This window comes from Chiloscyllium punctatum, chromosome 35, assembly GCF_047496795.1.
Source record: "Chiloscyllium punctatum isolate Juve2018m chromosome 35, sChiPun1.3, whole genome shotgun sequence".
Taxonomy (NCBI): Eukaryota; Metazoa; Chordata; class Chondrichthyes; order Orectolobiformes; family Hemiscylliidae; genus Chiloscyllium; species Chiloscyllium punctatum.
The window spans coordinates 21,871,829-21,885,831 of NC_092773.1; the positions used below are offsets into that span (position 1 = coordinate 21,871,829).

At 56.4% G+C, this 14,003-nt stretch overlaps 1 protein-coding gene across 5 annotated transcripts in view; it reads right to left on the reverse strand.

Moving 5' to 3' along the window:
- c35h2orf42 (chromosome 35 C2orf42 homolog) overlaps nucleotides 1-5,693 on the reverse strand; it is a 31,885-nt gene extending 26,192 nt beyond the window's left edge. For 2 of the 5 annotated variants that reach the window (XM_072554275.1, XM_072554272.1), the window contains exon 1: nucleotides 5,627-5,693. The gene's annotated coding sequence lies outside the window, so the exon portion shown is untranslated. The remainder of the gene's footprint in view (nucleotides 1-5,626) is intronic. The other 3 variants (XM_072554277.1, XM_072554274.1, XM_072554273.1) reach the window with 2 other exon arrangements.
- Nucleotides 5,694-14,003: the final 8,310 nt, after the last annotated feature.

Here is a 14,003-nt window from a genome sequence, read left to right on the forward strand (position 1 = left end):
GTGGGGGAGGTGGGGGAGGGGTAGGGTGTGGGGGTGGGGGAGGGGGAGGGGTGTGGGGGTGGGGGAGGGGGAGGGGGTGGGGGAGGGTGTGGGGGTGGGGAGGGTGTGGGGGTGGGGGAGGGGGAGGGTGTGGGGGTGGGGGAGGGTGTGGGGGTGGGGGTGGGGGAGGGTGAGGGTGGGGGAGGGGGTGGGGGTGGGGGAGGGTGTGGGGGTGGGGGTGGGGAGGAGGGTGTGGGGGTGGGGGAGGGGGAGGGTGTGGGGGTGGGGGAGGGGGTCGGGGAGGGGGAGGGTGTGGGGGTGGGGGAGGGTGAGGGTGGGGGAGGGGGAGGGTGTGGGGGTGGGTGAGGGGGAGGGGGAGGGTGTGGGGGTGGGGAGGGTGTGGGGGTGGGGGGAGGGTGTGGGGGTGGGGGAGGGGGTGGGGGGGGTTTGGGGGAGGGGGTGGGGGAGGGGGAGGGTGTGGGGGTGGGGGAGGGTGTGGGGGTGGGGGAGGGGGAGGGTGTGGGGGTGGGGGAGGTGGTGGGGGAGGGGGAGGGGGTGGGGGAGGGGGAGGGGGTGGGGGTGGGGGAGGGGTGTGGGGGAGGGTGAGGGTGGGGGAGGGTGTGGGGGTGGGGGAGGGGGTGGGGGAGGGGGAGGGGGTAGGGGGAGGGGGGAGGGTGTGGGGGTGGGGGAGGGTGTGGGGGAGGGTGAGGGTGGGGGAGGGTGTGGGGGTGGGGGAGGGGGAGGGTGTGGGAGGGTGTGGGGGTGGGGGAGGGTGAGGGTGGGGGAGGGGAAGGGTGTGGGGGTGGGGAAGGGTGTGGGGGGTGGGGGTGGGGAGGAGGGTGTGGGGGTGGGGGAGGGTGTGGGGGTGGGGGAGGGGGAGGGTGTGGGGGAGGGTGAGGGTGTGGGGGAGGGGGAGGGTGTGGGGGAGGGGGAGGGTGTGGGGGTGGGGGAGGGTGTGGGGGTGGGGGAGGGTGTGGGGGTGGGGGAGGGGGTGGGGAGGAGGGGGTGGGGGTGGGGGAGGGGAAGGGTGTGGGGGTGGAGAAGGGTGTGGGGGTGGGGAGGAGGGTGTGGGGGGTGGGGGAGGGTGTGGGGGGTGGGGGTGGGGGAGGGTGTGGGGGGTGGGGGTGGGGGAGGGGGAGGGTGTGGGGGTGGGGGAGGGTGTGGGGGTGGGGGTGGTGGGGGAGGGGGAGGGTGTGGGGGTGGGGGTGGGGGAGGGTGTGGGGGTGGGGGAGGGGGAGGGTGTGGGGGTGGGTGTGGGGGTGGGGGAGGGGGAGGGTGTGGGGGTGGGGGAGGGGGAGGGTGTGGGGGTGGGGGAGGGGGAGGGTGTGGGGGTGGGGGAGGGGGAGGGTGTGGGGGGAGGGTGAGGTGGGGGAGGGGAGGGTGTGGGGGTGGGGGAGGGGGAGGGTGTGGGGGGTGGGGGAGGGGGGGGAGGGGTGTGGGGGTGGGGGGGGGTGGGGAGGAGGGTGTGGGGGTGAGGGAGGGGAGGGTGTGGGGGTGGGGGAGGGGGAGGGTGTGGGGGTGGGGGAGGGGGTGGGGAGGGTGTGGGGGAGGAGGGTGTGGGGGTGGGGGAGGGGGAGGGTGTGGGGTGGGGGAGGGGGTGGGGGAGGGTGTGGGGGTGGGTGGGGGAGGGGGTGGGGAGGAGGGTGTGGGGGTGGGGGTGGGGGTGGGGGGTGGGGAGGAGGGTGTGGGGGTGGGGGGAGGGGGAGGGTGTGGGGGTGGGGGAGGGGGTGGGGGTGGGGGAGGGGGTGGGGGAGGGGGAGGTGGGGGAGGGTGAGGGTGTGGGGGTGGGGGAGGGGGGAGGGTGTGGGGGAGGGGGAGGGTGTGGGGGTGGGGGAGGGTGAGGGAGGAGGAGGGGGGAGGGTGTGGAGGTGGGGGGTGGGGGAGGGGGGAGGGTGTGGGGGAGGGTGAGGGAGGAGGAGGGGGAGGGGGTGGGGGTGGGGGTGGGGGAGGGGGATGGTGTGGGGGTGTGGGGGAGGGGGATGGTGTGGGGGTGTGGGTGTGGGGGAGGGGGATGGTGTGGGGGTGTGGGTGTGGGGGAGGGTGATGGTGTGGGGGTGTGGGTGTGGGGGAGGGGGATGGTGTGGGGGGTGTGGGTGTGGGGGAGGGGGAGGGGGATGGTGTGGGGGTGTGGGGGAGGGGGATGGTGTGAGGGTGTGGGTGTGGGGGAGGGGGAGGTGGGGGAGGGGAGGGTGTGGGGGTGGGGGAGGGTGTGGGGGTGTGGGGGAGGGGGATGGTGTGGGGGTGTGGGGGAGGGGGATGGTGTGGGGGTGTGGGGGAGGGGGAGGTGGATGGTGTGGGGGTGTGGGTGTGGGGGAGGGGGATGGTGTGGGGGTGTGGGTGTGGGTGTGGGGGAGGGGGATGGTGTGGGGGTGTGGGTGTGGGGGAGGGGAGTGGGGGAGGGGGGAGGGGGAGGGTGTGGGGGTGGGGGAGGGGGAGGGGGATGGTGTGGGGGTGTGGGGGAGGGGGGAGGTGGGGGAGGGGGAGGGTGTGGGGGTGGGGGAGGGTGTGGGGGGTGGGGGAGGGTGTGGGGGTGTGGGGGAGGGGGATGGTGTGGGGGTGGGGGATGGTGTGGGGGTGCGGGGGAGGGGGATGGTGTGGGGGTGCGGGGGAGGGGGAGGTGGGGGAGGGGGAGGGTGTGGGGGTGGGGGTGGGGGAGGTGGGGGAGGGGGAGGGTGTGGGGGAGGGGGAGGTGGGAGGGTGTGGGGGTGTGGGTGTGGGGGAGGGGGGGTGGTGTGGGGGTGTGGGTGTGGGAGAGGGGGAGGGTGTGGGGGTGTGGGTGTGGGGGTGTGGGTGTGGGGGATGGTGTGGGGGTGTGGGGGAGGGGGAGGGTGTGGGGGAGGGGGAGGGTGTGGGGAGGGGGAGTGTGTGGGGGAGGGGGAGGTGGGTTGGGGGATGGTGTGGGGGTGGGGGAGGGGGATGGTGTGGGGGAGGGGGAGGTGGGGGAGGGGGAGGGTGTGGGGGAGGGGGAGGTGGGTTGGGGGATGGCGTGGGGGTGGGGGAGGGGGAGGGTGTGGGGGAGGTGGGGGAGGGGGAGGGTGTGGGGGTGTGGGGGAGGGGGATGGTGTGGGGTGTGGGTGTGGGGGAGGGGGAGGTGGGGGAGGGGGAGGGTGTGGTGGTGGGGGAGGGGGAGGGTGTGGGGGTGGGAGAGGGGGAGGGTGTGGGTGTGGGGAGGGGGGAGGTGGGGGAGGGGGATGGTGTGGGGGTGGGGGAGGGGGAGGGTGTGGGGGTGTGGGTGTGGGGGAGGGGGAGGGTGTGGGAGGGGGAGGGTGTGGGGGTGGGGGAGGGTGTGGGGGGTGGGGGGAGGGGGGGGTGGGGGAGGGGGAGGGTGTGGGGGTGGGGGAGGGTGTGGGGGTGGGGGAGGGGGAGGGTGTGGGGGTGGGGGAGGGGTGTGGGGGAGGGGGAGGGTGTGGGGGTGGGGGAGGGGGGGGGAGGGTGTGGGGGGAGGGGGATGGTGTGGGGGGTGTGGGTGTGGGGAGGGGGAGGTTGTGGGGGAGGGGGAGGGTGTGTGGGGGAGGGGGAGGTGGTGTGGGGGTGGGGGGAGGGGGAGGGTGTGGGGGAGGGGGATGTGTGGGGTGGGGTGTGGGTGTGGGGAGGGGGAGGTTGTGGGGGAGGGGGAGGGTGTGGGGGAGGGGGAGGTGGGGGAGGGGGATGGTGTGGGGGAGGGGGAGGGTGTGGGGGTGGGGGAGGGGGAGGGGGAGGGTGTGGGGGTGGGGGAGGGGGAGGGTGTGGGGGATGGGGATGGTGTGGGGGAGGGGGATGGTGTGGGGGATGGGGATGGGGATGGTGTGGGGGTGGGGGTGGGGGTGGGGGAGGGTGTGGGGGAGGGGGAGGGGGATGGTGTGGGGGTGGGGGTGGGGGAGGGTGTGGGGGTGGGGGAGGGTGTGGGGGTGGGGGAGGGGGAGGGTGTGGGGGAGGGGGATGGTGTGGGGGTGTGGGGTGTGGGGAGGGGGAGGTTGTGGGGGAGGGGGAGGGTGTGGGGGAGGGGGAGGTGGGGGAGGGGGATGGTGTGGGGGAGGGGGGAGGGTGTGGGGGTGGGGGAGGGTGTGGGGGATGGGGATGGTGTGGGGGAGGGGGGAGGGGGAGGGGGGGTGTGGGGGTGGGGGAGGGGTGAGGGGTGTGGGGGTGGGGGATGGGGATGGTGTGGGGGAGGGGGAGGGTGTGGGGGAGGGGGATGGTGTGGGGGTGGGGGAGGGTGTGGGGGTGGGGGGAGGGGGAGGGTGTGGGGGTGGGGGGTGGGGATGGTGTGGGGGAGGGGGAGGGTGTGGGGGAGGGGTGTGGGGGTGGGGGAGGGGGAGGGTGAGGTGTGGGGGTGGGGGATGGGGATGGTGTGGGGGAGGGGGAGGGTGTGGGGGAGGGGGTGGGGGTGGGGGAGGGGGAGGGTGTGGGGGTGGGGGAGGGGGAGGGGTGTGTGGGGGTGGGGGGGTGGGGGGTGTGGGGGAGGGGGAGGGTGGTGGGGGTGGGGGTGTGGGGGGGTGGGGGGTGGGGGTGTGGGGGTGGGGGTGTGGGGGAGGGGGAGGGTGTGGGGGTGGGGGTGGGGGTGGGGGTGTGGGGGGTGGGGGAGGGGGAGGGTGTGGGGGGTGGGGGAGGGGGAGGGTGTGGGGTGGGGGTGTGGGGGAGGGGGAGGGTGTGGGGTGGGGGGTGTGGGGGTGGGGGGAGGGGGAGGGTGTGGGGGTGGGGGTGGGTGTGGGGGTGGGGGTGTGGGGGAGGGTGTGGGGGTGGGGGTGGGTGTGGGGGTGGGGGTGTGGGGGAGGGGGAGGGTGTGGGGGGTGGGGGTGTGGGGGAGGGGGAGGGGGAGGGTGTGGGGGTGGGGGGTGTGGGGGTGGGGGGTGGGATGTGGGGGGTGGGGGGTGTGGGGGAGGGGGAGGGTGTGGGGGTGGGGGTGGGGGTGTGGGGGTGGGGGGTGTGGGGGTGGGGGGTGGGTGTGGGGGTGGGGGTGTGGGGGAGGGGGAGGGTGTGGGGGTGGGGTGGGGGGGTGGGGGTGTGGGGGTGGGGGAGGGGGAGGGTGTGGGGGTGGGGGAGGGGGAGGGTGTGGGGGTGGGGGTGGGTGTGGGGGTGTGGGGGGTGTGGGGGAGGGTGTGGGGGTGGGGGTGGGTGTGGGGGTGGGGGTGTGGGGGAGGGGGAGGGTGTGGGGGTGGGGGTGGGGGTGGTGGGGGTGTGGGGGAGGGGGAGGGTGTGGGGGTGGGGGTGTGGGGTGGTGGGGGGTGGGGTGGTGGGGGTGGGGGTGTGGGGGAGGGGGAGGGTGTGGGGGTGGGGGTGGGGGTGTGGGGGGTGGGGGAGGGGGAGGGTGTGGGGGTGGGGGAGGGGGAGGGTGTGGGGGTGGGGGTGTGGGGGAGGGGGAGGGTGTGGGGTGGGGGGTGTGGGGTGTGGGCTGGGTGGGGGAGGGGGAGGGTGTGGGGGTGGGGGTGGGTGTGGGGTGAGGGGGTGTGGGGGAGGGTAGTGGGGGTGGGGGTGGGTGTGGGGGTGGGGGTGTGGGGGAGGGGGAGGGTGTCTGGGGGGTGGGGGTGTGGGGGGAGGGGGAGGGGGAGGGTGTCACTCAGGGCGCTCAGGCCCCGCCCGCCTTCGGAGGAGCGTCGCCTCATTTGGGGGAAAAAAATACATTTTATTTTCTTGAAAAATCTTTGTAAAATTAGAAACGAATTGAACTCACCTCCCCCTCACCCAACACTACTCTGAGGTGGGAGGGGCCCAGTAGATTTCCCCCCCTCCTCCTCCTCCTCCTCCTCACTGAATCGGGAGGACGGCCTCTCCTCACACGCGTCGCCATTTCTCCTCCTTACAAATAGCGCTCGGCGCTGCGCTGTAACGCCGGCTCCGATTGGTCGCGTGTTGTGCGGTCACCAGTGTTCGCGGGGCATGCCGGAAGTTATAGTTCTTCCATACCATCCCCCATTCAATTCTGCTTCGCATCAGACACATGGGACTACATTTCCCAGAATGCTGCATTCACGCCTTCCCTCTTCCCCCCCACTCTGTCACTCCACCAAAGCCAATTGGCCTCATTGATCTCATTGATTATGAGTTAATGGCTCACCAGACAATGTCTAATATTTGTTCTTGACCCAGGCTTAAAGTTGTCATGACTAACATAAAAATTCTGCTGCTTGTTCTGGAAAATTCGTATTTTTATTTATTCATAAATTCTCTAACAGCAAAACATTATCAGCTCCAGCCAGAGCCTCTCTGCTTAGATGAGGAGATAGTGAAGTCTACAGCTGCTGGAGATCAGAGTTGGAGATATCTCTCCACCAGCAAGTCTCAGTCCTGAAGGCTCAGGCCCAAAATGTCGATTTTGCTGCTCGTCCGATGCTGCCTGACCTGCTACGCTTTGCCAGCAACACTCTCATATCCCTAATTACGTCACCTACTATGGTGACAAAATGTCTGAAAACAAACCTTCCAGCTCAATGAGCAAACCTATATCCAGCAAAACATTTTGTTTTTGAAACAGAATACAATCTAACAGTAAAGTAAGGTTCTTGACAGATTTGTTTCTCCTTATGGGAGAGTCTAGTGGGAAACCTTCACACAGTTTACGTCGTATTTAGATGAGTGTTTGGGATTGGGTAAGTTGGCTGCTTGTTTTTGACCACCACTGACTCGATGGGCAAAGGCCTCTGTTGCTGTTTGACCAAAGGGCATAATTTCATAACAGCATTTGTCAAACCCACAACTCCGGCCATCTGAGCAGAGAAAACCAGCATAGAGAGGGGAACACCACCACCACCACTAAGGCCCTCACCAATCTAATCTGGAAATATATCAGGTGTTCCTGGAATTCCCTCCCTAATGTTCTTGTGGGTCAACCCACAGACAGTGGACTTCAGCACTTCAAGGCAGCTGCTCATCACCACCTTTTCCTGGGGAACCTGGAACAGGTAATAAATGCTGACCCAGCCACTGCCACACACAATGCATAAATGCTGAAGGAATAAATTTCTTCTGTCAGCTGATCATGAATCAATACATTCTTCACTGCAGAGGCTTGGTCTTCAAGGCTTAGACCTGTAATCAGTTTTGATGCTGTTTGCGTCCCCCTCTATGAACATCTACCGAAAGGATGTTGTTAGTTCATCAGACCCTTCTTTGCACCCCAGCATCAATCCCCTGCTTCTACATGTGAGGGATCAACCTTGGCTTCAACAATCTCTTTCCCTTCACATAGCTTCAGCAACTCGAAATAGCTGTGCTCCCCAGAAGCCAACTATCTTATTCTAATTTCCCTTAATCAGTCCCATTGTCCTCCTTTGCTGGTTTCCAAACTGCTTTCAGGACTCAGGCCTTTTTTTTTTAAGTGGCCACTAGTGTCATAGAGATGTAGCACATAGAAACAGACCCTTCGGTCCCACTAGTTCATGCCGACCAGATATCCCAACCCAATCTAGTTGCACCTGTTAGCACCCAGCCCATATCCCTCCAAACCCTTCCCATTCATATACCCATCCAGATGCCTTTTAAATGTTAGAGTGTATGAGCCTCCACCACTTCCTCTGCCTGCTCATTCCATACATGTGCCACGCTGTGTGTGAAAAGGTTGCCCCTCAGCTCTTTTACATCTTTCCCCTCTCACCCTCAACCTTTGCCCTTTTGTTCTGGACTCCCCCACCCCACAGACATGACCATTGCCCTCATGATTTTAGAAACCTCTGATGCTCCACAGAAAACAGCCCCAGCCTGTTCAGCCTCTCCCTACAGCTCAAATCCTCCAACCGCGGCAATATCCTTGTAAATCTTTTCTGAACCCTTTCAAGTTTCACAACATCTTTCCAATAGGAAGGAGACCAGAATTGCACGCAATATTCCTAACCAATGGCCTGTACAGCCGCGACATGACCTCCCAACTCCTGTACTCAATACTCTGACCAATAAAGGAAAGCATACCAAACGCCTTCTTCACTCTCCTATCTACCTGCGACTCCACTTTCAAGGAGCTATGAACCTGCACTCCAAGGTCTCTTTGTTCAGCAACACTCCCTAGGACCTTACCATTAAGTGTATAAGTCTTGCTACTATTTGCTTTCCCAAAATGCAGCAGCTCACATTTATCTAGATTAAACTTTGTCTACGACTTCTTTAAATCTAAGACCAATTATAACTTCCATTATAAACCTTTAGCCAGCCACCTTTCCTGTTTGTGCCAGGCCTTCTCTTTCACTTTCTGCCGAAGCTTTTCCAGTAACACCCACCCCCCACCCAACTCTACCAGAGCTAACTACTATTACCATCATAATTTCCTCTGTTTGGGGATTCAGGACCCTAGTCTCAAATCAACTACAGCTTGATGAAGTTAATCATCATATGGTTGATCACCCCTAAGGAGCACCGTACAACTAGACTGCCAGTTATTCCTTTCTAATTATACGATATCCAGTCTTGGATGGCCTGTTCTCTATGCATTGGTCCAGAAACCATCCTATCAGCCCTTCAGGAATTCTTCCTCTACAGTATTGTTACTAACATGCCTAATGTGTACGTAGACTTCCGTCACCCAAAACCACATTCCTCTACTCTCATTTCCTGCTTAATGCTATTCTCAACATCACTCTTCCAGTTTGGGGTTCTATATACAACCCCCACTCTTTTTTTTGCCTCTTGCTGTTTCAATTCTGTGATCCATTAAACCAAGGTGACACCACAGTCACATCAGTTTATCTCAGCACTCTGATCCTTTTTCTGTAAGGTATTCAAACACTCAATACAAAATTGCATACTGAGAGCACCATTTCTAAAGCCATCAGCTTTCCAAATGTCATTCCCCTGCATTGTGATTGTAACCCTACACATTCTTCCTTCTGAACATACTCAAGCAATGCATTCCAAACCTAAACTACTTTTTTTCCCCTCACATTGATTAATGAAGCAGAGACAATTCCTTTACATCTGTATCTTGTTCTTGAATCTTTCGTGCCTGAAGGTAACAAGTACAATTCTCTGTCTTCGTGGTTGCATCTGCTTGGAACAAACTGAAGACCATTGACTTGATTAGTTCTCAATGTTAGTGATAAGAGCATGAACAATTCTAACTACTGTCACATTCTTAATGTACACAGGAGTGGTCTTTGCTTCATTACATATTCCCACCCACATATCAGAAATGTTAGGATCTGTTGGGTGCAAATACTTTTTCCTCAAGTTCAACCGAACTTCAAATGCACTTTTAATAAAAAAATCTCAGATTTCCCTTTTCTCAGACTCATGCCCAGTTCATGCTTCCAATGATGGCCGTAGCTTATATTCACCTTCACTGACTATCCCCATGTTCAACAGGGACTACTTCAGCTCAGCAGGAACATGACAAATTAATCGTGTGCTGTCTTAACAAAACAATAGCTGGTTTGAAGAAAGTTGGAAGCTGAAATTTTCCCTCAAATAGTAATGAACAGTGCGAGTGAGGATGCGAAGGGAAATAAAAATGGAAGAGACAGAAGTCAGCATTTTCTAGTAACGTACAAATAAAAATGCAAGATTCTATCTTTTAACAGCTGGCCTCAGTGGAAAGGAGGTAGCACGTCAGTTTAAAATCAAAAAGGGAGAGAATACTAAAGATTTCAATTGACAGCAGGAACAAAATGCAGGATGATACAGAGTGATTACAATGGACTGGAAATAGCAACCCCAGGGATTGATAACTCAAGACATAAAAAAAGTCAATTGTTTGCAATTTGAAAAAAATTTGAAGCTCATCTTTGAGTGGGAAAATGGAGCCAACATGACGTAAAGGGAGAGATGCGAACTGCTGGATTTTTCTTTTTAGGAAATGATGCAATGAAAAACCCCTTTACTATTTACATCTCAACTCTCAGGAACTCCAACTTGCACTTACATAACCCAAAACGTGAAAGAACTTTTCACACAAGTGTTATGAGATCAAAAACTGACACAGCCTTGTAAAAATTTAGGTCCTTAAAAATTTGACCAAGCAACTATGTTTTGGGGAATGTCTCAAAAGAGATAGAAATGTAGAGAGGAGAGAAATCTAGGCAAGAAATTACAGATCAGGGCCTTGGCAATTCCATGTATGTCAGCAGAATGAAGAAACTTCAAATCTTTAAAACAAACTTATCACTTGGAAAGTTGATTTTTAGAAAAAAAATCGTATCAGTGGAAACTTGAATGAATAGGTGGACAAAATTGTGCAGGGGAAGATTCTGAAATCACTCCTAAGGCAGTACGATAAGGCAGCATTGTGATTTTTAATCTGTCCAACAGCAGGTTATAGTCCAACAGGTTTAATTGGAAGCACACTTGCTTTCAGAGCGACGCTCCTTCATCAGGTGATAGTGGAGGACTCTATTATAACACAGTATTTATAGCAACAATTTAGAGTGTGATGGAACTGAAATTATACATTGAAAAATTAATTGTCTGTTCAGCCTTCCATCTGTTAGAATACAGAATTCACTTCTTTCATGTGTTTATCACAAAACCTTTTTTTTAAATTTGCATTCTCGGGTTAGCTGTTAACAATGGTGATAGCTAGACAATATGTTGAAGGTGTTGGCCCCCTGTGTTCTCTATGACCTGATGTTTAGATTGATTCTAATCTAAAAAGTGAGATAACAGAGTTTTACATAAATTTATGCAGTTTTTGAGCTCAGAATTCTACATGAATGCATGCAGTTTTTCAGCAAAGTACAATGTAACTCTGCAAGTACAAATTCACCCCACAAAATATATGCCTGCATGTGGGCCTTTGTCTGTCTGTGTGTGTCTGTCTGGGGTGGGGGTTGAGAGTGTGAGAAAGTATCTGTGTGTGTGTGCGCAGAGTGTCTTAAGTCTGTGAGGGGGTGGATGTGAGTGTTTGGGAATCTATAAGGGTGTGTGTCGGTGTCTGTGTGCGCGCCTGTGTGTACCTGTGTCCATGTGTATCTGAGAGCGTGCGTGTGTGTGTAGGAATATCTGTGTGTCTGTGTAGTGCAATGGTGATCACCTGTAATGTGACATAAACCCTGACGGGTTGAGGCCCTTCCTATGGGGGTACCAAACTTAGCTTTCAGCCTCTGCTCGGCCACTTTTCTCTGCTGCCTGTCCCGAAGTCCACCTGAGAGGATGGTCACCCAAAAGGTCCGAGGCTGAATGTCCTGGACCACTGAAGTGTTCCCCAACTGGGAGGGAACCCTCCTGTCTGTTGATTTTTGTGTGGTGCCCATTCATCCGTTGTCGTAGACAGGAGGGTTCCCTCCCAGTTGGGGAACACTTCAGTGGTCCAGGACATTCAGCCTCGGACCTTCAGGTGACCATGGACTTCGGGACAGGCAGCAGAGAAAAGTGGCCGAGCAGAGGCTGATAGCTAAATTCGGTCCCCATAGGGAGGGCCTCAACCTTGACCTTGGGTTCATATCACATTACAGGTGATCACCATTGCACTATACAGACACACAGATATTCCTCTACACACACACGGTCACAGGTACAGACGCACACACAGACACCCACACACACCCTTATAGATAGACACACATTCCCACATCCACCCCCTCACAGACTTAAGACACTCTGCACTCACTACACACACACACACACACACACACACACACACTTTCGCACACTCACAACCCCCACCCCAGACAGGCAGGCAGGCAGACACACACACACAAAGACCCACATGCACACATATTTTGTGGGGTGAATTTGTACTTGCAGAGTTACATTGTACTTTGCTCAAAAACTGCATGAGTTTATGTAAAACTCCGTTATCTCACTTTTTAGATTAGAATCAATCTAAACATCAGGTCATAGACAGAGAACACAGGGGGCTAACACCTTCAACATATTGTCTAGCTATCACCATTGTTAACAGCTAACCCGAGAATGCAACTTTAAAAAAAAGGGTTTTGTGATTTACACATGAAAGAAGTGAAACTATCACTGTATTCTAACAGATGACAGGCTTAACAGACAATCAATTTTTCAAAGCATAATATCAGTTACATCACATTGTGAATTTTTGCTATAAATTCTGAGTTACGATCGAGCCCTCCACTATCACCTGATGAAGGAGCGTCGCTCCGAAAGCAAGTGTGCTGCCAATTAAACCTGTTGGACTATAACCTGGTGTTGTGTGATTTTTAACTTTGTACACCCCAGTCCAACACTGGCATCTCCAAAAATTTGGACAGATTAGGTTTACAGCAAAGGTAGACAACGTAAAACCAACTAACAGGCTATAAGTGAAAGTTTGCATCAAAAACGGAACGGTGTTGGGACTGAGTTCAAGTTTACCTTGTAAAATTTAAAACCCATGTACCTGCATTAGGTTCCTTGCTCCCAGTCGCCCAATGTAGACTGCAACTTTGGTCATTTTCCCAAATTTAGTTCATAATGTCAGTCTACAATATTTCACCTTCACTGCAGGCACAGCCATAGCTTCAGAGCTTTGCATTTCAGCAAGCATTCACCTTCATCCCACACAAAACGTTTTATAAAAACTGTCCGAAAATGGCAAGATCTGGAGATTCAGGCTTCCCATGAGTCAGTGCAAGACAGGTAGAATTAAAATTTAACTCTCGGACTAATTACTGATACTTTGGTGAAACATTGCTAGATTATCTTGATGCATGTATTGTAATTCCAAAAGGTTTGGGTTTAACCTGGGAGTGTTCTGTGCAGCTCCTTCAAGATGAAAATTGCTTTACATCAGCAGATGCACGAAGGCCCACACAGCATGCAACCATTAATTGAGGAAAGATGTCACTGTGACAGAACATTTCAATGCAGACCATTTTTTATGATGCTGCTTCTTTCACTCTTTGCTCCTGATTTTATGAGTGCACAAATTAGAAGCAGGAGTCCACACTCATGAGTCTGTCCTGCCATTCATTCCTATTATTGTCAACCTTCCTTGTTAATCCACAATATCCCTTCCACTCCCCTTTATTGATGTAACAGTGGGAGGTGTAGCAACACTGAACTACTTGGATAGGATTTTCTCAATTCAAGGCAGCATATAAATGCAAACTGACATTAATATCATCAGGGGGTGCTCCAGCAAAAGATGCTGCTGGCCAAGAATCCGAAGTCAAATGGCACAACATCATCAATGCTGCTGGCCAAGAATCCGAAGTCAAATGGCACAACATCATCAATGATAGAACTGTCCACTGATTGTGTCTAACAAATGTCTCCCACTTCTTAACAAGTGCAAATTGGCACCAATGTACAGACAGGCATCCATACCAATCTCATTATCAAAACAAGCAATCAATTTTGGTACAATCCTGAAGTACATTTCATCAGTTGTAAGACAAGACTAAGCAGCAAAAGATAATTTGTAAAAAGCTGTGATTAAACAGAGTGGAGGAGTTCAGTATGATGGCCCAATGACCGTTTTATTTATTGACTGTTAATAACTGCTACAGTTATAATACCAACAAGGCCGTGCAGTTAACAAACCCGAATGCAAGTCAATTGGTCCTTCACAAACCTAGTTCGTGTGATTTTTGCCTGGAATAGAATTCCCCTGAGGTGAATTGTTTTCTTTAAAACGCTGACGCAGTTTAAACAGAAAATCGAGACTTTATCCCTTTTCTTTGTGGCCTGCTCAGGCTGCGTTTATTTTCCCCAGCTCATCCGTGTGAAAACCCACTCCCACCTGACCTGGAAGCCTGTAACCACAGGTTCCCTCTTGACAACTTCGGGGAGACTAAGTGGGTACGAGTGCTCTGCCTCAATCCCCTGGGCTACAGCACCAAATAGGAAGGATGTCGCACATGAGCAGTGTTGCTCTGAAAGTTTGCTGTTTCTTTTACTCACTTAACTGATGGAGCATGTGTACAAGCATGAGATTTGGTTTCGATGGGAGGGGTGGGACAGAATCGGGAGCAAAAACATGGACACCATCTTTGGCATTACTTCTATTCCATGTGATTATCTGCCACAACATCCAATGGGTCACTTGGAGAGAAACGTAACATTCCCACATGAACCGGTTAATCATGATAACTGGAAGCAATAACAGTCGCTTCCAAGTGCCAGCCCTTATAGACTAACAAAAGGGATACAGTCTGCAGCATTTTCTAGCTTAGAAT